This window comes from Lissotriton helveticus, chromosome 11 (assembly GCF_964261635.1).
Source record: "Lissotriton helveticus chromosome 11, aLisHel1.1, whole genome shotgun sequence".
In the NCBI taxonomy this organism is placed as follows: Eukaryota; Metazoa; Chordata; class Amphibia; order Caudata; family Salamandridae; genus Lissotriton; species Lissotriton helveticus.
The window spans coordinates 665,456,484-665,481,482 of NC_136072.1; the positions used below are offsets into that span (position 1 = coordinate 665,456,484).

Consider the following 24,999-nt stretch of genomic DNA (forward strand, 5'->3'; position numbering starts at 1 on the left):
GTGCCTGCCCATATGTACAATGCCACGTAAATCCACCATGCGTGGCATTTCATGACGTTGTAAATATGCACCCCTTTCATGCATTACTCTGCGTGAATGGGGTGTTCTATGGGTGTTGCTATGGGTGTTGCTGTGGGTGTTCCCAGGCATCATCCATGGAACCAGACGCATTCCCAGATTTACAAGGTTTTGTAAACTTGGTTATGTGTCAGATGCGTAAGGAAGGAGCAACAAGGAGAAATACCTTTATTTCTCCTCATTTTTCCTTTTTCTATGTGTGCTGCATTCTGCATCACACATAGAAAGAGAAAAACACATCTCGTGATTGGTTTTGTGCAGGAAGGTGTTCCTTCCTGCACAAAAGCAATCACCTCTACAACGCACACACCCTTGCAACATGACGCAAGGGTGCCTGTGTTTGCACATGGCTTCTGTTTGAGCAGCGGCGCAGGGAAAAAGGACAGCAATGCACTGTATCTTGTGGATACAGGGCATTCCTGTTCTTTTTTGTTGATGCACAGCAACACAGCAGGAAGGCTTGTTGCACTGCCCTGTGTTAAAATATTGTAAATGAGGTCCAGAGTGAGAAATAGAAACACAAGACAAAATGGTCAAACTGATCAACCTTTTCTAACAAATCCCCATTTATCTTAAAAGGTCTCTTTACTTACAAACCTATTTTCATCAGCATGATATCCGTTTTTTCACATTAACAGTAATAATTTTTGATCTACAGAACCCAAAGAATTTGTCAGTAATAGCACGCATAGAGTTTTCCATCAAACATAGCAACACTGCATCATCCGTATATTGCAGAATATGATCTACTGCGGCGAGTAGTTTAGGAGAATCTAAGCCCGTTTCCTCCAGACAGACAGTAACATCATTTATGCAAGATAAAAGGGCGGCATTACACATTACAGCCGAACCCTGGAGGAATTGGAGAAGGGGGGCTAAATTCCTCTTCTGAGGGAATCGGACTCGCACTGGTTTGTAGTAGTGCAAACTTTAAATAATTACCAACAGAGGCAGGTGGCACCCAGCAGCTGGAGAGTGCTTCAGAGCCTGAGTCTACATACAAAATCAACGGCGGACCTTAGATCAATGAACAAGAGGTAAAGTGTGCATTTTTTAATTCCCACATATTTATTCATATTGAAAGAAGACAGGATTCCTGTTCTATGCTGCCAAACACCTTTCTAAAACCTGACTGGTAGTTGGTTAACACCTAGGGCCGCATTACACAAGGTGCCCCGGGGGGGCGCAACAGGCATTTGTGCCCGCTTTGCGCGCCCCTAGGGCACTTTGGTATTACAGAAGGGGCTACAGACACTTCTTCGTCCCCTTCTGTAATATTGAAAACACTGGCACACATACAGCACCACCGCTTTCTCAACAGGTCATTCCCTCATCGCTTGTTTCATCGTCTCTCATTTCCATGGGCCCCCTCAGACATCCCCTTGCAGGCAGGTGCAGTACTGACTACACTTACCTGCAAGGGGATCTCTAATCTCCTCTAAAAGTAAAAGCTGGTTGCCGCCTGCACTATGAAAAATGGAGCAACTGCTCTAAAGCCACTTTCTATTTCACTTGAATGTGCTGCTCCTAGGGCAGAGCGAGTTCGTGACTGCTCTGGGGGCAGTGCATTTTATGTAATAGAGTGCATTTTCCCTGTTTGTACCCAGCGCGCCTGTTTTAAGGTGAGCTGGGCGCAAACAGGGAAAGTGCGCTCTTTACATATTAGGGCCGCTGTTGGTCATCAGCCCAACCCTGCAGGTGATTTAAAAGTACTCATCAAAACATTGTCCCAACCCCATCTACAAAAGAAATGGGTTTATAATTTGTAGGCTTAGTGTGACTGCCTTTCTTGTTCAAGGTGACCAAAAAGGCAGATACCTAGAACTGCAGGATACAATTTGACTGAAGAGCAGCATTGCATACCTTCACCAAAATACTATTAGTAACATGTTCACAGGGACCATATCAGGAATGGGGTGTTTGTTAGATTGTTGCTGCCTTATGGCTCTTACTACCTTAGGGTGGAGACGGTGCAGGCTGCAAAAGCTTCCAACACCAACCATTCCTGGCAAGCACCAGACTGAATTGGTGTCGTGTTGTATAATTTTGTGAAAGGAGCTACTCACACATTAGCCCCAATGTAGTGTTCAACCATTTGGTCTGACTCATTATACCCCAACGAGACCTTCTTCTAAAATTGCTTGGTGACTTTTTGTTTTACATAAGCAATTTTTTATTTTTCCTTCTTAAGTCCAGAAAGCGTACGCAAGCACGGTTTTCAGCATCGTCAGTGCCAGTGAAAGATCTTTCTAATTACTGTAACATTCTGCATCAAACTAATTCAGTGGGTTGTCACTGACTGTAATTTTCTCTTTAGAGAGGATGTTTTTTTTAATTAAATAATGCAATTTTCTAAATCATTGTATTACAGCTACCAAGCTCGTAGCCTCCTATTTGGTTGCAATCAGTTGTTAGTATGCTGCTGAGGGCAAGGTGGACACTGACATTTTGATCAGGACCACCTACCCTCTCCTAGTATAGATGCATGATTGTTTCAGTTCTAGGGCTTATTTTCATGTTGATCACTCTGTATCAGACTTCAACTTGGATCCGCACATAATCTAATAGGCTTTACTTGGACCACAGCCTGAGGTTGCCGTTTGCCAGGCTGTCACACTGTGTGCACTCATACACAAAACACATGCCAACGATCAGCAATAGCAGTAAAACCTTCCCTTCATATAGTCGTACTTCCTTCTGCACTGGTCAAATCTGGACCAACACCTTCATCCTCTTCCTTACACTAACTCTCCTGAATGCTAGTTGGTGGACAGATGTCAAGATAACTACACACAACTAGCACATTTTCCATCCTTGACATTTTATCATCTCTAATTTTGCGAATGATGCCCTCCAATGCTGAGAATGGGCCATTACGCTTGTCCTTATGTCCCTATGCCCAGGTGGTATATTTACATTCTGGATATCTAGCCTTTCCTTTTTTGGTGAATATACAGTTTAGCTGTACATGTTAAACATTTAGCGGCGGTAACATTAACTGGAAGGGGCTATATTGATAAGTGTAATTTTCTAATGTACACTGCGAGCCCTCCTATCGGGTGTCCCCTTTTCCCTTGCTTATGACAATGTTGAAGTTAGTGTCCTCAACTACATTCACATCCACAAGGGCCCATGTCGCCAGGAAACAACATGTCTGTCCCATTAATGAACTCTACCCAGTCTGAATCATCCATTTTTCCTACCAAGCAGGTGATATTCTATTATAGTTTGCGTACATTAGCCTCACCTTTGCTAAAATTGGCTTTGAAGATGTAGGTATCTGATTGTTAAATATGTTTCATAGGAGGCAAAGATATTATTCTATCTTTTGTACTGTCCAGAAGAACTGGTAGTAATATCCAAATCTCGGTGTGAATTTTTCCGTGTCAATTTTTCCACTCCATCATCTCCCTTAGAAGGACAATAACATGTTACTTGCCTGTCCAACGTGGTTCTACAGTACTGATATCTTTCTTACATTCCCATGCTTGATCCTTCCCCCTCGTCATGACAGGAGCCCCATGGTAACAGTAATATAATTAGTGTTAAAGCATTAGCCTTAAAACCTCATTGAAAATAATAGACATTGGTAGCTAGTTCATACTGTTTGAAAACATCCATGCTTCAACTACCCAGAGTAGTGACTCTGAAGCACTCATCCCCTGTGGAGCCATCATACCTCAGATTTTGAGCACAAGTGTAATGCAAGGAAAAAAAGTGTTATGTGTTGGTGAGCCTTAATGGGGAGGAGGAAGGAGTGCATGTTAATCTATGAAATATATCAATACTGTAGAAACAAAGTGCACAGATAAGTTATTTGTTTTTTCTACTGTATTGTATCTTTCCTAACTTCACATGTTTGAATCTGATTAGTAAGCAGTACCAAAGTATCAAAGGAGGTGGGTAATGCAAATCATCCCACTATTATAAAAACTAAAATAGCAAGATGAAACTCACAACATCATACATGATAATGCATATGAACATAACCAAAAGTTGCATACCTTAGGAAAGTGGGTGCCACAATGCAGCCTGTCCAACTGCCACATTGGACTTTCTATTTTATTACAGGTAATAGTGCTTCATGAAGGTGTGGGCAGTAACAATCCTGCATGCATTCATCAGGCAATGATACTCCTGTGAACAGGGTTGAAGACAATGGTCTTTCTGCTTTCTCGTGACAGAAAGTGATGGCTGCCGACACCCAACAAGCACTACTTGCTTGTGACAGATTTTGACCTTACCTTGGTGAGGTAAACAAAATCAGGAGTTGATCATATTTCTTTAAAGTCTTTGTTCGATCGAGGTAGGATTTAAGACACCATCTAATGTCCAGAGAATGTAAGGCTCTATCCCCTGGTGAAGACGGTAAAATGCTGGTCTCATTTAGGTGACAAGATGTAGCCACTGTCGCGATGACTTCAGGATTAGTTTGCAAAATGACTCTGTCATTCTGAAACTGCAAATACGGTTCGTGAATTGTCAAAGCTTGGATTTCACTTACTCTCCTTGCAGACGTGAGTGCCAAAAGAAAAGCTACTTTCCAAGAAATACATTTCCAGTCAGCTTTATAGATTTTTTTAAAAGGAGCTCTCATTAGGTGAGGTAAGACTGTGTTTAACCGTGATACCACAGGAGGAGGCTTTACTGAGGGGTAGACTTGAAATGGGCCCTTCATAAACTCCTTAACTAGTCTGCTGGACCCTATTGAAAATTGTTCTGTATGGCTCCTGAATCTGGAGATAGCCACCAGATGGACATTATTAGATAAGCAAGTCAGTCCGGATTTTGCTGGGTGCAGCAGATATGGGAGTATCTGCTCCAGGGTGGAGGAGAGAGGATGCAGAGACTGAAAGCCACACCAGGAGAAAAGCCTCTTCCATTTTGCGGAAAACAATTAATTGTGGATTCAGCACGAGTGTGCCAGAGAATCGATCTGCAATCCTCAGAAAGATTTAGTGTCCTGAACTCATTGTAGTGAGAAGCCAAGCTGACAAGTTGAATGATCGTATCTGTGGATGTACAACTTGCCCCTCGTTCAAAGACAGACGATCTTTCAATGGTTGGAATGGGAAATGTGAGCACTCCAATGGTTCAGTTCATATAAACTTTATTTCGGTCAGAATGACCTAAAAAGTGCAATACACAATAATCACACATATTTAAAATACATCAAAAAATTCACTAACGATTGCGAATCACATTAATAATTAAACACATATTATTTATTCAAAGCTTCGATGTTAGTGGTGTATTGCATCTAGACGAAGGACACAAAGTTAATTCCGGAAAGTGCGTAGTACATTAATAAATATATAAATTATTTAAAACAAACATAATAAAAAGAAAGGAGTACAATGAACCTCCAATTTAAAAAAAATGTAAAAAAGGGCTACAGATAATTAAACCATCTTACTATATTAGCACTATTAGTTCATTATGGCGGGATCAATACAGCATTCTCAAGATTTCAGGAAAACCCTACTGGTGCACCACATGGAGAACAAGAAACCTGCAACTGAATAAACTATTGGGATACTCAAGTCGGATTTCAGTATCCTAAATACTTCAAGGCAGCGCCTATCACCAAGATTTCTGTAGATCTGAACCAACCAGCGTTTCCTTGCCTTCTGTAAGCCTGGACAGCTAAAGAAAACTTGGAGCTCAGATTCCCTGGGGTGGGCACACACCGGACACTGAAGCATTTGCTGATCTCTCCACTTGGATGTAAACCAGTGAAGAGGTAGCACCCCATATCTATATTGGAGGTAAAGCTTCCTAGCTGCCGGAGGATTGATTAGAACTATTACTGACTCAAAGTAAGGGATATCTTTTATTTCCCAAAAAACTTTAGTAAGTTTCCCAATACTGGAGGAAATATGGAGCTGGGCCAATCTGTACTCTTTATAAAGTGCCTTCATTTTATTCTTAGATGTTAAAAAACATGCTGACTCTGACCAACAATCCACAAGTCTCATGCCATTTAACAGGGATCTGATATGGTTAAACCAAGGGAACTTTACTATGGCCCTATCCCTCGAAACCTCTAACAATTCCTCCCTGAAAGATATAAGTTTGGGGGTGGTCCACAGGGGGCGCCAATACATTATAGGTTTAAGATTCGCCACATCAGCAATTGATGAGATTCCCATATCTAAACGTAATGGGACCAGCGGAGTGCTGCGTGGCAATCTAAATAATTGTCTTAAAAATTGGTTCTCCACCTGAGTTAGGTTGTCAAGCGTTTAGTGTCCCCATAACTCTGCACCATATAATGCCCCACCTCTAGCCTGTGCCCTGTTCATTTCTATTGCCGGGCTAACTATTCTTTTGCTAGATTTGTTAAGGACCTTCATGATGCCACCTGAAGTTTGGGCCAATTTTAGCGTAGATTTCGTGATATGATCCCCCATCCCATAGATTCGGAAATTGTAATTCCTAAATACACAAAGGAGGGCACTCGCTCAAGAGGGATGCCATTTAAAGACGGGTTAGGACGCATACTTTTTGGGCAATTGAATGTCATGAATTTTGTTTTCTGTAGATTTATTTCTAAGACTCTTCCCCTACAGAACAACTCAAATTTGCCCAAAACCCTTTGTAAGCCGGTTGGCGATTTGGCTATCAGTAGAGTGTCATCCGCGAACATCATTGCCGAGATTCTACGGGAGGCTAATTTTGGGGCATCCAGATCCTTTTCTGCAAGCAGGTCATCTATCAAGCCATTAATGTGGAGGCTGAAGAGGGTTGGCACAAGCACACAACCCTGGCGTACTCCACGATTAGTGGCTATGGGTGCTGTAGGGTTACCATCCTTGCCATGCCTAATACACGCATAGTTAGACTCCAATGGACTCCAATGGACAAAGAAGCTTTTTGAACCAATTCTACCTTGGCCATGCTGGGGCTGTGAGAATGAGACAACAAGGTTCCCCTTCATCTTGTGGATAACCTTGGAAAACCAGCTGCAATGGAGGGAAGCATATGTGAACATCACTGTCAATGCTAGGTGGCATGTGTTTCCCAAAGAAACCAGTTATAGGTACCTGCTGGCGTACAAGTTGCATTTCTTGTTGTGAAGAGTAGCAAATAGATCCAGTTTTGGAGAACCCCAATGCTAAAAAATCTGCATTAAGGGCCGCTGGTTGGGCTTCCACTCGTGGCACTGTTTGTCTGTCCTGCATAAGGTGTCCTTCCATTCGTTCTGTACTCCTGGGACATGTTTTATCTTCAAGATGATGTGATTGGCCAGTAACCATTCCCAGATCTGTTGACTCTGAACTGATAGAACCTGGAATCCTTTTTTAATGAGATAAAACATGGTAGTGGTGTTGTCTGTTCTAACCAAGACTGAAGATTTGCAGAGTCTGGGAACGAAGCCCTGAAGACCTAGGAACACTGATTTCAACTCCAGAAGGATTATGTGTGGCTAAGCCTCCTGAGTGCTCTATTGTCCATGAATCTCTAAGTCCTGCAAGTGAGCTCCCCAGCCTTCCAGGGAGGCATCCCTCTTCACCATCATATTGTGCTGTACGGGAATGAATGAGATATTGTCCTTGTTCATCCAGTAAGACATCGCCTATTCATATTTGATGTAATCGAAAATTTGTCTTCAAAGTTGCCCTACCACTGAAACCACTGATCATCTAGTTGATCCTGCAAAGGTCGCATGGGAAGACAAAACTTTGGAATCAATGTTATGCAGGGTGATATCATCTCCAACATTAACTTGTACTGACAAACAGAACTGAATCTTCTTGTCTAGAGGGTTGCTCTGATTAACTCAAGGTGATAATTTATTTCCACAGTGGTGAAAGTCTTGGAAAACTTCTGACCTGAATGAGATAAGGAATAATTGTTCTCCATTCAGCTTGAAGCTTAGAGTTTTGAATAGCCTCAGACAGGCCCAAGTCAAATTTCTAGCAGAGTGAGAAGTGGGTCCTTTTATTAGCCAGTTGCCCAGTTACGGAAAAACCTGTGGCCTGATCTCCTCAGGAAAGTTGGCACTAAAGCCATGTACTTTCTGAAGACCCTGAGAGCCGATCGTAGCCCAAAAGATAGCACTTTAAATTGGTAATGGCACTCTGCCACCTCAAACTACAGGAAAGTTTAGTGCTTTACTATGATGAGGTTATGGAAATATGTAACTTGAAGGTCCAGGGATGTCATATAATCCCCTGTAACGATGAGCTGCAGAATCTCCTGTAATGTAATGTATGTAATGTAATGTATTTGAGCTTGTAAAGCGCACTGCTACCCGTCAGTAGGTTTCCTGGCGCTGTATAACTCTGGGGAACCAGTCCTGGCTTTCCCTGTGGGATGGTCCCTGCTGGGAGTCCCCAAGGTGGAGCCAGGCATCCCCGGAGTTGATGGGGCCGGTGTGGAGATTAGGCAAGCTAATGCCCAGAGTTGCCGAGTGGAACCCCTGATTAGAGTAAGCACCGAAGCGAGAATTATCGAGTCCGCTGACCCAAGTCCACGACCCTGCCGCGTCGGGAATTGAACCCTGGTCCCGGGCCGACTGCTGCTCCCGGGTCTGCCGCCTCTAACCAGTGAGCCACGCTACTCCACTGCAAGACTGTTTCTTGATGAATTTGTTTGAGAACCGTAGGTCAACTACTTGTCTCCACTCTCCTGACTTCTTTTTGATGAGGAAGAACTTGGAGTAAACCCCTGTGTTACATTGACATAACGGAACCATCTCTATCGCCTAATTAGAGAGAAGTAAGCAAATGTACTGTTTCAGCGAGAAATGTGACGGTGCAAAGTTCTGCATGGTGGAAAATTGTGGGGACTTTGAACAAATTCCAGGGCGTGACCTTGCAGCAATACGGCCAATGCCCATTTGTCGGAACAGATGCTCTTCCATCGTTTGTACAATTTGAAGAGGGGAATTCCAAAACAATGAGGTGGGACTGAGGTGACCGGTGCTTGTGATGTTTTATTGTCTCCTAGAACTGTCCTGTGACTTTCCTCCAGCTGGAAGACCTCTATGAACTGGCTGTCTAGGGTAGGAGGATTCTATAGTTGTCCTGTTCGGTTATTGCAAAGACCAAAACCCTGTTGGAAGTAAGGCTGGTATCTACTTTGCTGGTAAAGTACTGTAGATAATGGCCTCTGCCTCCGCCCCCTCTTAAAGACTAGAAGCACTGCTTTTGCAAGGTTCCCAGTGAAGAAGCAGGTTTGTGTCTGAGTATATGGACCACAAGGCCTTGTCAACATGCTTTGACCGACATCGTAATAACCCCCTAAATTGAAAAGGACTGCATGCGAGGCCAAATAGACTTTCATCCCCTGAATCAAGCATCTTCTAGCAGGCACACTGGAGGTAAAGGTGAAACTTTAGAAATGTAATGTCGCATGGGCATGAGAATGCCCCTGTCAGAAATTAATACAGTCATTGATTGGGTCGTCAATGGTGCTGACGAGGGGGGTGTCGAGGTTGTAGCCCTGAATGTCATCTTCATCAACAGAAGCAGTTGAGATGTGGCCGAGGGTTTCAACGATTGTCCCGTCAAAATGCGTGCCGTTGTCGATGGTCTTGTCAATGACGACAATATAGTTGTCAATGTGTTCATCAAAGGCGATGATTTGGTCATCGAATTCCTGGTCATCGTAGATGCTGGTGTAGGTCCTGGAAGTCAAGGGGATATCTGAGATGCCACCGTCCCTGCCACTGAAGCACCCTTCAACTGAATGCTCTTTGCCGACGGATCAATTGATGGATGGATTTTCTTCATAGATGTTTCTTTGAAAGGTGTAACAGAAACCGATAGAGGTGAAGAAGAAGATCTGTGAGAGGGAGAAACTAGCAGGTTTCTTACTCTTCGACCTCTCAACACTGGCCTCCCTACTATGGAATTTTGCCCTCTTTGAATCCCCATCAGCTGAGAAAATGTGTTCCCTATCTTTGCACTCAGACTCAGATTCAGACTGAGCTTTTCCCCTCTGGGACAGGGAAGCAGCCTGACCTCACAGTTTTTCAGAGTCTTTTCTTAAATTTAGTGGGACAGCAATTGCACTGCTTGGCTAGAGTGACCAGATTTTGAGAAGAAAAGCCCAGACAGGTCAGGCATAAATATAGGACTGAAGTCTTTAGCCCTAATTATGGCTGGCCTGTCCAGATTTTTTGATTTGGGTCGACGTATATGATATAGCTACACGTGTATAAGCTATGCTTACATACCATTAGCTATGGCATCACCTTTGCTCTGATACCCCCTGCCCGCCTCCCCACTCTGTCTCCCTTCTGCTGTAGCATGCATTCAGCTGATATACTCCTGCGCTGCCTGAAACAGACAAATACACTTACCGAGTGCACACCTTTCACTTCTCCTTTACAGGTTGAGTTGACCTTGTCCCAAAAACTGACAAATACGGTCAAAATTAAGAAAAGCATTGGGACACCAGGACAGTACTCAGAAAACTGGGACTTTCTTTGGAAATCCGGGACGTCTGGTCACCCTATCCTTGGGTTTGTGCTGAAGGTAAAGACAGTACAAACATAGCTTGGAAGAGTCCTCAGAAAAGAGTCTTGATTTCCCACAGGACTAACAAGGCCTGAAAAACCTTTTTTGGATTCCTTAGACATGGCAACAATAGAATATAATACCATCAAACTGTACCTCAGAGATTGCTTGGAGGCTTGAAAGTCGTTTGAATACTGGATAGGTCAAAAGTTGGCAGATGAAACACTGTGACTCAGCAGAGCTCAGCGAGACGCTCTCATGTACAATGTGCAGTAAGACATTTGAGGTAAGGTAGATCTGATGGGGGATGAGTGCTCAGGGTCTCTACTATGATTGATTGATTGAATTGTCCTGATATCTGTTATTGTGTCCTCAATTGTAATAAGGGAGCTATTACAATTAGAAAAAGGTATGGATAAGGGGGAGAATCCATATTTTAAGGTTTCTCTATTTTCCTTTTTTAAAACTGTATCCTGCAATTGTTTGACTTAAGTATTTTGGAGGGATAATCATTTCAACAAAAATAGTACTACAATTTTATATAAATTGTACTAATTAGGATATTGATGTTCTTTTAAGATGATTCATGTATGAAATTGTATTAAGCTTGTTTGACTTGGCTTGATTGGTTGACGTTTGGATGTTTTAAAACAATGTGAATTGGTTACCAATGTCTGCAGTTTTCAATGAGGTTTTAAGGCTAATGCTTTAACACTGCTTATATTACTGTTACAGTAGGACTCCCATCATGACGACGTTGAAAATTCAAGCATGTGAATCTATGAATTAGTGGAGAACTTAACTTAACCAGTCTATTATTGTCTATCTTTGTGTTAATGAGTCCTTAATGTACAAGTAATGTATTAGTGGAGGGCTTGCCATGATGTAATTTATACAGGCTATATAGCTCTCACCACGTTGCCATACGGCAGGGGGAGGCTTTTCAGGTACCACATCCAGGCCCATGATCTGGAAATAATCATACTACTAAGAATCACTCTATGGAGTAGAATTTGACTCTTGTCCTTTGCTGTAACCTGCTCCAATCATCTACCATATGATTTATTTTGTCTCTTTATGAGTGGTAAAGGTTTTGCGAAATGGTATGAATTCAAACATGTTTAGCAGCCTTGATCTGTTCACTGATTAGATATTTGTACACCAGGAAAGAGATCAATACAATAAAGCAGGTAGTTGGTGTTTAGTCTCCTTAATAAGGGTATATTCTTTCTGCTAATGAATTAGTTGTCTAGAGTTCCTCTTGCATCCTAGTGTCCAGAACTGGTGCTCCTTGATTATCAATCAGTGTGGTTGCCGCCACTGTTGGAACATAGACCTTTGAATTATCCGAAAGATTTGGGACAGTTAAGTTACCGGTGCAGCTTGGTTCTGTTCTGTTCTGTTTGTGTACATTTGCTGGACCTATGTAAGTTTTGATCAGTTAATGGATGCAGAACCTTCATCATTTTTATACTTATTGTCAGTGAGACACACCTTCAATTGGGGCAGTATCTTGCAGGTCTTCTAGATATTTCTGGCCTTTGAAACCCATTGATTAAATAACACTTTTGCAACTCTCGTTTCCTATGACATAGTAGGGATTGCTGGTGATTGGTTTCTGCTAGGGGTAGAGCTTTCCTTGACAAAAATTGGATGGACCCAAATATTTTCCTGATCTGCCTCGTTGACTTCAGGTGGCCTTAATGAAACATCAATCTTACTATTATGCACGATTGCCTCTTTAAACAATCTCTTAAGTGAATACACAATTTTGGGGTTTCTTTACATTGTACATTCATTTTGGTTACAGTTGTCCGTGGATCACCAGCGAGGGGCCCTGCCTTATTCCATGTATCATCATTCTTGATCATGCAAGGCATACAATAGTTATAATTTGCTGCACTTAGTGCTTGGCCATTTCCATTAAAGGTATGTCTCTTCATTAAGGGAGTATTTTTTCTTTTTAACTCACATGAATCTTCCGCAGCATAATCGTCTTACCTACCAGTATTTATATTGGATAATAGCTCCTCATGGTTATGGCTTCCCATTTGGTGGATGGTTCTTTGTCACAAATTGATTATCAGTTTAAAAAACGTGTCAAGAATATTGTGAAGTCAAAATATTGTGGACAGGAATATCGAAGGGAACAATATCATTTTAAGTGTTGTTTTTAATATTGAAGCAATAATATTGTTTGAAAAAATATTTTTGTTTATTGTATCATCATTATGGGTTAATTTGTAAGTGTTTTTTTGTAATTTTTGTTTTAGGTGCATGTAAGTTTTGTATTAGTATGTTTTGTCATTTTTTTTAGTAGTTTAAAAAAGTTCAAATACGTATTTTATTTTAAATCTTAATATCTTTTTATTAAGGTAAATGCAATTATTTTATAGGAACAAGAAATTGAGCTTTCAGTAGACATTGGTGAGGGAATTATTAAAATATGTGAATATTAATTTGCTTATAAATTACATTTTATGTAGTAAATTAAATATTATTGATTTAACATTTTTGAAATTGATGAATTAATGTTTATATTGCTAACTGTTTTTTATTTTACATTTTTATTGTTTACGTTTTATAATAAAATGTTATAATTTATGTAAAGTTTAACTGTTATAACAATGTACAATTGCGTGTTTTTAATGAAATAATTTCAGAGAAGTTTTAAAACATTTTTACATGTTTTATAAGATTTTCTTTTAAACAAAACTATATATATATTTTTCTTAATTGATGGAATTATTAACTAATATGACAATGTTTATTTCAAATTGATATATATTTATTTCTGAAAATGTTCTCACAGTCAACAATTTTATGATTTTAGTTCTAAAATAAATAATAATGCAATTTTGTATTATTATTTTGTGCATAAAATTGTTTACTTATAAATATGTAAATGTATGTAGTATTATAATATTTTATAATTATTTAGTAATAACAATGAACATAATGTCTAATGTATTTCTATTGTCAGTTAAAAATAAAACATGTTTAGATAATGTGTACTGCTAATTATATTACAAATATTTCTTAGGTAACAGTTATTAGTTATTATGTTTGCTTATTATTTAAAACATTGTGTAAGATCAGATGAATGGGGATAGTAAATATAACCTTAGACATTCCTAGTCTGAGGACTAGGAGTATCTGACAGCCACTTCATGGCCCACTGCAGTTGAGCCACTAGGAAGTATAAGTTGTACTTTGTGTCTCCAACCCACCCTTGTTCAGTACATTGAGCAGCTCTTGTAGTTTTGCCCATTTCCTGCCCACCTCCATATTGGTTCCATCAGCACGCTGTCCAGTTCCCCAAAGCATACTGTGGGAAGTTGCAGTGCGAGGGCTGAGGAGTGCTATTTCAGCTGCGGCAGCACCGGCATTTTCATGATAGCCACTCGGCCCAGTGAGGTGAAGGGGGTGTGTCTTCCAGAAATGCACCAACTACCTAGTGCTGGTTTCCACATAGGTCAAATTTCCCTGTATCAAGTCGGTATCAGTGTGCATATGTTAATCCGTAGGTATTTAAATGTTTCATGTTTCTATTCAAGGACCATGTCTGCCATACATATCCACTCTGTAATAGTCATCCTTCTGAGTAGGAACACACATGTTTTGTATGAGTTGATGTGTCTCCTAATTCCTCCAGTACAGCTACCACCAATGGGACAGGCAGTTGCTGTTCGCATAAGTAAAGGAGTGCATATTCTGCATACATGGATACAGCTTTCCAAGTGCCATTATTCAGTATTCCCCATTCCAAGCCCTTTAGAACCCTGGTGAGTACAGTGCATGCAGTATATGACAGTGTCCCATTGATGCGATCTGGTCAGATGTCATCAGGGTGATATATTCGGTCCACCTCTCAATTCTAGTTTTGACATCTTCATTATCTGATAGTCGCCTCAGAGAGCCATTGATGTGGCAGATGGCACTGTGTCTGACATATTGAATTGCACAACCTCCATCACCATGATGGCCCTCTCCTTAGATACCTGCACCTCCCGAAGTCACAAAGTCCACATTTATTTCTCGGCTGCTTCCAGCCCTCCTGTCATTCAGGGTCAGTGGGCAAGCTCATCCCTTTAGTGGGCTCCATCCAGTCATAACCTTCCACCGGAGTCATGAAAAAGAGCAAAGCTCTACATCCTCAATGCTGGACACTGCAACAAATACTGCCACTGCACAGATGGATATTTCGCGGTAGGACATTTCACCTGCACCCACTGCCATTTCACCTGCCACATCAAACGCACCATTCTCCTGACCAGCCCCACCCCAAATACACCGCAGACATCATGTGAACAAAAACAGCATCTCATATACGCCCTGCTCAACAAATGCTCACTATGCAAGCACACTACCGAGATTTAGGACCTCAAAGAACCCTATGCGCGGAGAAACTTGGAAGTCTGTCCTCTACCTATAGGACGCCACTAATTGGAGTTGAACTATCAATTTGAATGACTGCCCATGATGACACTGTTCACTTCTTTTAAAATCATGGATCCGGTATAACAACTATATAGACTCACCTCACTTTGAGAGGACATGCAGCCGGCTATACATACAAACCACACACAAAGCAGCAATACTAATGTTCCGTCTAGCCGAATTGAGAAGAATTTTGCTTGGAGCCCTGAAGAAGTCCGAGAGGACAACACCCGTTGGCTACAGTTCTTAATCGAATGTGAAAAAGAGGATAAGAGAATAAAGGATTATAAATTGAACATGTCCAATGGATATTTTGTACTGAACTTCATGTATTTTTTTGCAGATTATTTCAGTGTTTTGCTGAACTCCTACCTAATATTGAGTTATTCGATCAACACAATTTTAGGTGCTGAACCATTGTATATTGATTGTGAATTCAGAGGATCTTTTCCCCATGGAAGTTTAGGGAACTTGAACTTCCAGTGCTATGCACTAAAACAAGCATTTAACTGACCACATGTGGGATAGATGCAGTCATTATTGCCTCAACTCCCTTGTAGCAGATTTTTCAAAATAATCCCATCTCAATGGTGATGGCGTCTAGCTTTCATGGTGGTCTGGGCTGTTGGACCGATTCTTAGACATTGGCCACTCTAGGGGCTTTTTGGTTTTCCTCATGTTGCATACGCTTGTTGTGATCTAGGTAGTTTGGATGGGTCCCACTGCTAGAGGGGGCTGGTCTTTTGTCACTCTGCAGTCAGGTTTCCACCCGGTATTGCCGGAGTGGGCCATAGGTCCTGAGCCATCTTTCAGGTCGCACCCCAGGTATTGTCTCCGCAACCTGGTCCAATTTGATCTAGGGGGAGCTTTCCCATGTGGTGTCACCTGGAAGGGTGTCAGGATCATGCATTGGGGCACCATGGGGTGTCGGTAGTGTGGCTCTCTCTGCAACTCACTGGTCTTGCCGACCATCTCGGGTTTACTCTTCACCTTGCACCTGGTCCAGGCTCCATCGGTGTCTCCTGATCTGGGCCACAGGTGAGAGAAAAGAGAGTCTTTGGACTCTTCCACAGTCAGCCCCCCAAACCACCGATGGCACCACCAGCTATCTATGCCCAAGTTGCCCCACGTAGTGCAGGCATTCAGGAGCTGCACTGTCGTAGCTCCAGTGACCCTTGGTGTGTGCTCCCAGGCACTGTCTCCGCTACCAGGTCATCCTGCCTGTGTGGAGGACTCCACATACTGTCTCTTGAGAATGTGCAGAGTGTAGGGCCCTCCCACATACAGTTGTGTATTGTGAGGTGCCAGTAACAGGTCCCTTCCTGTACTCACATGTTGCACTGGTCATCTTGAGGCCTCTCTCTCCACTCTGCATGATGGCCATGCTCACTCTTCGTTGGAGGTGCTGCGCTGACGCTCGGAAGGTGGTGTGGCCTCAGGCTAATCGTCACTGTGATGGATGGACAGGGGGAGATCTCACCCCATGAGTCCACAGAGTGTGGGTACTGCTCAGTGCTCCTTTTCTGAGCTGTGATGCCCCATTACTTGCCGCCCCTGTCTTGCCCCACAGAGAAAGGAGCGGTCTGTTTGTGCACTGCGGCAAAAGGTTTCAGGAAGCATGCTAAGCCTGAGGCTCCCATACCGGCCCTGGCCCCCAATAATGGCCACCGGGTTCTGCTCAATACTCCGCAGAACTGCATCAGGAGGTAGGAAGAGTCCCTGCTATATCGAGATGAGGGACGTTTCATTGATCTTTATGATGAAGCTTGGTGCAGTAGCTTGTCTGTGTGCGACCATACCTAGTGCCATCATGTCCACGCCCTGAATATTCTACACTCTGTGCAGATTAGTGGAGGTGTATCCAATACTTTGGTTGAAATTTTTGTAAAAGCTTTGTATGGCTATGTGTGGGTATAGTTTACAGATAGTTTGGATCATTGAGTGTTCATAATCAATTATTATATTATGTGGGGAATTACTGTTTGCTTCAATTTGAACGTGTTTTAGTAGTTCATAGAATGTAGGGGCATATTATCAAGCAGGGCGTTAAAAATTATCGCCGTTTTAGTGGCAGAAAACTGCTGCTAAAGTGACGATAATGGGATTGATAATATGGCCTTGTGAATTCCAATAGAAACCCATGTTCTGGTGTGAACATGGGCTTCTATTGGAATTCTCCAAAGCATATTATCAAGCCCATTATCGCTGCTTTAGCGTCAGTTTTCTGCCGCTAAAACAGCGATAATTTTAACGCCCTGCTTGATAATATGCCCCGTATTACTTTGTTTATTAGGTAACAGGGCATATATGAATGGTATATTAGTCCTTTGATATTCAAAATGTACCTTGTACGGTGAATATCTAAGTGAACTGTTTGGGACACATTTTGAATATCCCATCCTTTATCCATGTTTGACATTGACTTAGTTTTAACAAGTTATCTGTTGTATCAAATATTATAATGTATTTCTCGGGGGCGGGGCTACGCAAGCCACGATGGCGCTGGTGTCTCGCTGAGGCTTTGCGATTGGGCCAGCATCCTGCCCATTCTAAGTGGTCGGTGTTAGCCGGCTTTGCTCGATTCATCAACCGGAACGTGTCCGGCACCTAAAGTGATACCGCAGCCTGAGTGCCTGCACTGACGGCTGCAGAAATGGGAGATTTGTGCTGCCGGAGGCGCATGCCGGACCACAAGATGGCAGCCGTGACTCCGTGATTCGGAGCCAGCTGTTCCTAACGACCTTCCGCACGGCGGCGGAACCGAGGAGTGCAAGTTGCTGCTGTGCTCGTCCATAGGACATACTCTTGCAGTGGGGGCCGCGGGTCTGCGACTTACGCTGGACCCCGAATGAGACACGACCCCACCATCGAGGAGTGACTGGCTTCCGGCGCAAAGCCCCAACGGCGCAGGGCTGCCCGGCGGCTTCTCACCCAAACAAGGTGCGTGTTGATGAGCGCTAGGCCTGAAAACTCCCTACTAGAGACAGAATCACTGTGGGTCCCCGGGGGGCTGCCAGAACGATCTCAGCGCCTGACCTCAAAATGGCGCACGGGCAGGACGGAGAGTGAAGAGCCCGCGCAATCACCCCCCTGGGGACGTCTATGTGCCTACCATCTACGGGTGAGCTCTGCACACCGCACGACATCCTGCGGTGACCGGAAGGGGCCGATCCTTAGTACAGCCGCCTCTCCTCCTTCTTACAGTGGCTGCTTGACCCTGCTGGACTACATCGTGGGCCCCCTGGTCCCATTGCTGGACTTGCTCCCCTCATAAGGACACAAGACCCAAGGGACCCCTCATCACCAGCCCCGTCACATCCTGCCCCCGGGGCCACTGCCTGGTGATTATCGTCTCCCTGCCCCCCCCGACGGACTGTTTCTCGAGCACTGGGGGGGCTCCAAGGAACCACGTCTCGGCGATTTCCCCGCCAGCTACACCCGGGGCCTACCGGTTGCACAGTGGTCCACACCCTGTCACCTGCGACCTGTGCGGGACACGCGTGGGACGAGACAGCCTATCCTGCACCATCTACCGAGAGACTCCTCCAGAGGCCGCCATCATGGGGAAGCCCAGGGGCACAGAGACATCGTTGTTACCAGAAACTGCTCCAGAAAACATGCCGCACACTCCGGCATGGTCGCAAGCTGCCGCACCGCAACCTGACCCGACTCTCTCGGCGAAACTGGATCAGGTGTTGGCGGCCATTGAACTGTCCCGACTGTCCATGGAGGAGCGCCTAAACACCTTGACTACAGACATTGGCCTACTCCGCGACGATCATCGAAAGCTCGCAGACATGGTGAAAGATGGGGAAAAGGCATTGGCGGACCTGCAACCCACGGTCAAAACGCAACAAGCCACACTACAGGAGGTCTTACACCGAATGACGACCTTGGAGGACCGCGCAGACGATTTGGAAGGGCGTTCCAGACGCTGTAACATTCGCGTACTGGTCCTGCCGGAAGGGATTGAGGGCCTACATCCCTTGGACTACATGGAAACTTGGATCAAGTCCTTCACCCCAGCTGCGGACCGCACTGCATTCTTCTCCATAGAACGCACCCACAGGGTCCCAGCCCGAAAGACGAGACCGGGCCTTCCCCCGCGGCCGATGCTTGCAAAATTTCTACACTTCCGTGACCGGGACGCGGTGCTTCGCGCGGCCCGAGCAGTGGGTCCACTGCAGGTGGAAAATAGCCAGATCATGATCTTCCCGGATTACGCACGGGCCATCTAACAGCAGCGTTCCTCCTTCCTCGACGTGAAGAGACGTTTTCGAGCGAACAGTGCTCAGTACTCCCTACTGTACCCGGCGCATCTCAAGATCTTACACAAGGGCACCGCTATCTTCTTTGCCACCGCTGAGAAAGTGCAAGACTGGGTGGACCAACACTGTCCTATCTTATCCAGAGCGGAGACCCAGCGGAACCCCAGTTCCAAGGCGCCACGATCTAGAAGACGTGGCCTGAAGCGGCCTCACCGCGACGCCTCCGGCCACCCTGGGTCCTCCCTCTCGGAGTCTCAGGACTTGCAACAAATAGTGCGGGAGCGCCGTGAAGCCCTACAGGCGGTGATCGATCGCCAAACGTCGCCCCTTCCACAGGACATTGATCGACCCCCACACGTCTTCTCGTCAGAGGGAGGAATTGACAGCGATGCTACGCTGTCCGACAGTGGCTCTACCACCCCCCCCCCGGTCACCCCACAAACAGCAGACGCTATCCTGGATGGGCAGCTGGGTGCCTCTTCAAAGTGACTGAACCTCCCAACTGTTCTCGTGAGTGCCTGGCTCACGGAGTCATAGTCCACCCTTGCCATAGCCTTTACGCTCTCAACGCTCTCATTGTTCCTACAAAGGCCCGATCCGCGCACAGCTTCGCGCATACACACACTGCCACCCCTGCAGATACTTGTTATATCTGTTCCCTAGCAGGGACATCGTTTGGATATGCCACCACTGGTGACATGTCCTGTGTATTGGGACTGTTTCCCACCCCCTGTTCCATCAGTTTTACCCTTGGTTTACTACTGTCCCACCCCATCTACAGCATGGCGCGAGTCAGCATCCGCACACTACCTCAGCATACACTGTGACGGGTTGCATGGGGGGCCTTTTCCCTACAGTGCTTATATTAGATGATGGCGGCACCACAATTGGACATCAATATCCTTACTCTTAACGCCAGAGGCCTCCACACACCACGTAAGCGCTACTCTGTGTACTCATACATAAAACGCCACGCCACTAGATTTGCATTCCTACAGGAAACCCACATTAATAGCACCGAAGTAAGTAGACTGCAAGATAAATGGCACGGCACGATCTGTGCCACAACATACTCTGCGTTTGCGCATGGCGCCCTGATCTGGGTCAGGCCGGGGACTCCCTTTCGAGAACTTAGACGGGTGGTGGACAAGGAAGGCAGGTATGCTCTACTTGAGGGGCTCCTCGATGGCCAAGTGATCCTTTTAGGTAGCATTTACGCCCCCAAATTGGAACAGGATGGATTCTGGGACCACCTTACAGGAATCCTGACCCAGTTTTTGGCAGTTCCTTGGCTTCTAGGGGGAATTACAATTGCACGCTACACACTACCCTTGATCGTTCCCATCCCCCACCACCACATTCCCCGGCGATCAAGCTAGCAGAGAAGTTCTGTGCCTGAACTTCGCACTGGGCTCTCACTGATGCATGGAGACACCTCCACCCGCATACTCGCCTGTATTCTTTCCACTCCATCCCCCATAACCTGCGGGTACGCTTGGACAGGTTCCTTTGCTCCACGCCGATTCTCCCTACGGTTGTATCTGCTGATTACTTGGGCAGGGTCGTCTCGGATCATGATGCCCATCTCTTGAGGCTCAACTGGCGCCCCCCTCAACCCCCAGTTCCATCCTGGCGCCTGCCCCGGGACTGTCTGACCGACCAGGTCTTTAAAAATGAGCACGCACAGAGCATACAGAACTTCTTCACCCACAACACGGGCACCGCCTCCTCTGTGTTAGTGGAATGGGATGCCTTCAAACTGGTGACCCGCGGAGAATGCATCAAACAAATGACCGGGGTTCGGCGGACACTAGAGCAGACGCTCATTAAGACGGAGCGACACCTAGCCACGGTCACTAAACAAGATGACCTTTCGGAGGAGCATGCTGCACTCACGGCCGTAGCCAAAACGGCCTACCAGGCGGCCTGCGCTGACCTTCGGAAGTACAACTTCAGGGCATATACTTCCCGGATGCACAAAGACAGGGATAAAACGGGCACGTTACTCGCCTGGCTGGTGCGACAGGACACCGACATTCGACCGATTACTGAGATCGCCACACCTGATGGCACCCTGGTGCGTCCCAAGCCGAAATTCTTCTAGCATTTCAACACTATTACACGTCGGTGTATGATGCCCCAGCCTCGCCTTCACAATCCTCGGTAGATCGTTTCCTAGACACACTGATTCTACCCATGGTTACAGAAGCGGATAAGCGTGCGCTGGACTCCACGATAGTGTCCGCGGATGTTACCCACGCGATACGCGCCCTCTCTCGTAATAAGGCCCCTGGCCTCGATGGGCTCCCATTAGAATACTATACGACGTTTTCCTCTCTCCTAGTCCCACATTTAACAGTCATGTTTGCAACGGCCCTTCAACAAGGGGAATTACCCCAATCCCTCAGCGAATCTGTCATTGTATCTTTTCTAAAACCGCACCAGGATCCACTACTAATGGCGTCGTATCGTCCCATTACGCTCCTATCGGCCGATTGTAAAATCCTAGGGAAAATTTTGGCCGACATATCTCCAAATAATACGCCCCCTGGTCCACCCGGACCAATGTGGGTTTGTCCCGGGCAGAAACACCTCCCACAACATTCGTCGCATCTTTCACGTGCAAGATCATGTGAAAGATGTGCACCCACGCTCTGCCTGTCTCATCCTTGACCTCGAGAAGGCATTTGATACCCTCACTTGGCAAAACCTATTCTCTGTCTTACACCGCCTTAACATTGGCCCTGTCCTCTTGGCGTATACGCAGCTTTTGTATACAGGACTGACCACACGGGTCCGGATGGGGAGACACATCTCCAAAGCCTTCGCGATAAGGAGAGGCACGAGACAAGGCTGTCCCCTCTCGCCCCTCCTTTTCACCCTGCGCTCGAGCCCTTGGCCATCAGACTGTGCCGGGAGGGTGTCTGATGGGGCATCCAGCTTGCGGGAGTCACACATAGCGTCTCCATGTATGCTGACGACCTCTTAATTTATATGCGGGACATCTCGGACGACCTGAATCCCATATGGACGGCGCTCATGGAGTTTGCGGACGCCTCCGGACTCCAGGTCAACTGGGCCAAATCGACGGTATACCCATTCCACCCAGACTTACCCCCCCCCCTGCGATGTGTTGATGGGGACACAGAAAATGTTCTGGACCACGGGCCCCTCGGTACCTCGGGATCCGCCTTTACCACTCTCCTGCTGCTCTCTTTGAGGACAACCACTGTTGGGTGCTAGCTAGTATCCGGTCGGCGATCAGCTTCTGGACTAAACTCCCGCTGGCCCCGATTGGCCGGGTGGCCTTGGCCAAGATGATCATACTCCCCCGACTCCTGTATCATTTTACGAACTTGCCGGTGATTCCACCCAAGGCATTCTTTCGCGACCTCAACTCCCTCCTAGGTACGCTCATCGGCGGATCGGGCAGACACAGAATAGCGCTGAGGACGTTACAGCTGCCAACTACTCAGGGTGGCCTGGGAGCCCCGTCCTTTGAATCCTATTTCCTGGTGGCACAACTCCAATGGTTGTCTTACTGGACGGCGGGTCGATGCACGATCGAGACATGCACTCCGACAAGTAGAATCCCTATACCGGAGCTTAGCCGTCTCCTACTTCCAGGCACCAAGCCACGACGCACATACCCCCTGCAAGTGGCAATTGCGTACCGGTGCATGCTCCGGGTACACCGCATGTCGCGTGGTATACCACCATACTCCCCACTAGTCCCGCTGGTCGACTGGCCTAGACTCGAGACATACTTTTTTTAGGGTGGGCCATGCTGTTACACCATTTTAGACAAGTGACACACGAAAATGACTCAAATGCTCCCCCGCCCACCCCTACCACCCCTCACCCCTCGACGCCCTGTCCCCCTAGCCACTTGACCCTACAGCTGGCCCCGTGAAGGTCCCCTCTCTACCAGCACTACCACCCACCTATACGATCTGTGACACCCCCATCGCCCAATCAGCACTGCCCTCCCACTGCCCGTGCTCGACGCCCCCATGCTCCTTTCCTTAGTTTCACCCCACACTTCTCTTGTTGCTACTGACACTTGAATCATAAAGATCCGCTCCACGCGCCATCCATACCCTTATTTGGCCATCTGTGAATGATTGCCTGTAATTTTATTGTCAACAAACCTGACGATATGATCTGTATTGTTTAATGACAAAATGCCAATAAACATAAGTTTGAAATATTATAATGTATTTCTCATTGTTAAGGTTATCATGTAAGAGGATGGATTCCTCGTTATGTGAGGTGGGTAAGTGTTTGGGAATATGAATATCTTGTTAACTTCTAGGGGCAGGAGGGGTATCACAGTGGCATTGTTAGTTAATTCTCCTACGTTTTTTATGGAGGTTATAGCAGATAGCTCAGCTTTGATTTGCTCAGGCACTTTAGGCAGTGTATTTTTTAGTACTTTAGTTGGGGGCTCCTGGGAACTAGTGCTTGCTTTGCCTAATATTGTAGTGCATGCCATACTTCAAATTTTGGGACGTTTGTGGGTGTTTTTGTTCTCTAAAATAATAATTTCATATTTTATAGTCTCTTTCCCAGAACAAGTATTAAAGTAATATTTCGTACATATCCAATTGATAGTTTCCATGCTTTTACTTTCTTGGCTCTAACTTGCTCTTTTTGTCATTATGTCGGAAAATTGTGCAATAATACAAATAATGAAATAATGAAATGTTAACATATTTATATTACATTTGTTATTGACATACAAAGATGTGCTATTGGTTTACCAGTTTATACTTATGCATGTGTTCTTGCTGTTTTGCAGCCTTTATTTTCTGGTTTTGTCACTAGGGTTATTGTAATGTGGGTTAAGGGACTTTTCTGTGTGGGAAAAAAAAGTTGTTTTAGTTTTATTTTCAACGTTTTAGTGTTGATTGGTAATGGGGGCTGAGGGAGTAACATTTAATTTTTAGCATTTTAGAGGGAGTTGCTCTTTAGAAATATTTAGTAATTACTTTTTGTGTGCTTTTTTCCAGGATTGTAATTGCTGTACTTTTTGGTAGGTTCATAGTTTTTCATTGATATAGAGATGTCTCACCAGTATCTACAGTATAAGAGATAAAATAAGTAAGAGTGTTTTGGTAGGTATTATTATTTTACATTTTCAATTAATTAATTTATAAGTTAATTTAAATAAATGTTTTACTTACTTTAATAGGTAGTTGTATATATTCTTCCAATTCGGTTCTTGGCAAATCTGGTAGCGTATCATCGTATTGCAGCTTTTGTCGTTTTGGTGAGGTAATCATTTAATCTTATTGGTTACATTGATAATATAACTGTATTGATTAATGTTCGTTTAGTTTGATTTTGTTTCAGTTATTGCCTTTTATGGTGAATAGTATGTGTTGCGATATTTCTGACAATTTATTTGTTTATTTAAAGGTAAGTATCTTTGCTTCCAATATTTTTGTTATTGATAAACATAGATATTTTTGACTGCAATTCTTGTTTAGAGATATTTGTGTTTTTATTACTTAAGTATAGGAATGCTATTTTTTTGGGAATGATATTTAGTTTCTGATATTGTTTTGCTTGTGAATAGTTGCTATCTATATTATTTCATAGATCCGAGAAGTAAGCCACAGAAACTTGGGTAGAAACTAGGTCTTATTCAACATTGTTCAGCCAAAAAAATTCAGCATAGCATGTAGAAAACCACTTTGTGGTGCATTCTAGTTTATACTTGCTAAAGCAGTTTAGGCACA

General features: G+C 44.7%; 1 protein-coding gene across 4 annotated transcripts in view; it reads right to left on the reverse strand.

Annotated features, from left to right (window-relative positions):
* LOC144791749 (disintegrin and metalloproteinase domain-containing protein 28-like) overlaps positions 1 to 24,999 on the reverse strand; it is a 3,662,699-nt gene that overhangs the window by 1,847,981 nt on the left and 1,789,719 nt on the right. The gene's annotated exons all lie outside the window — the stretch shown is intronic.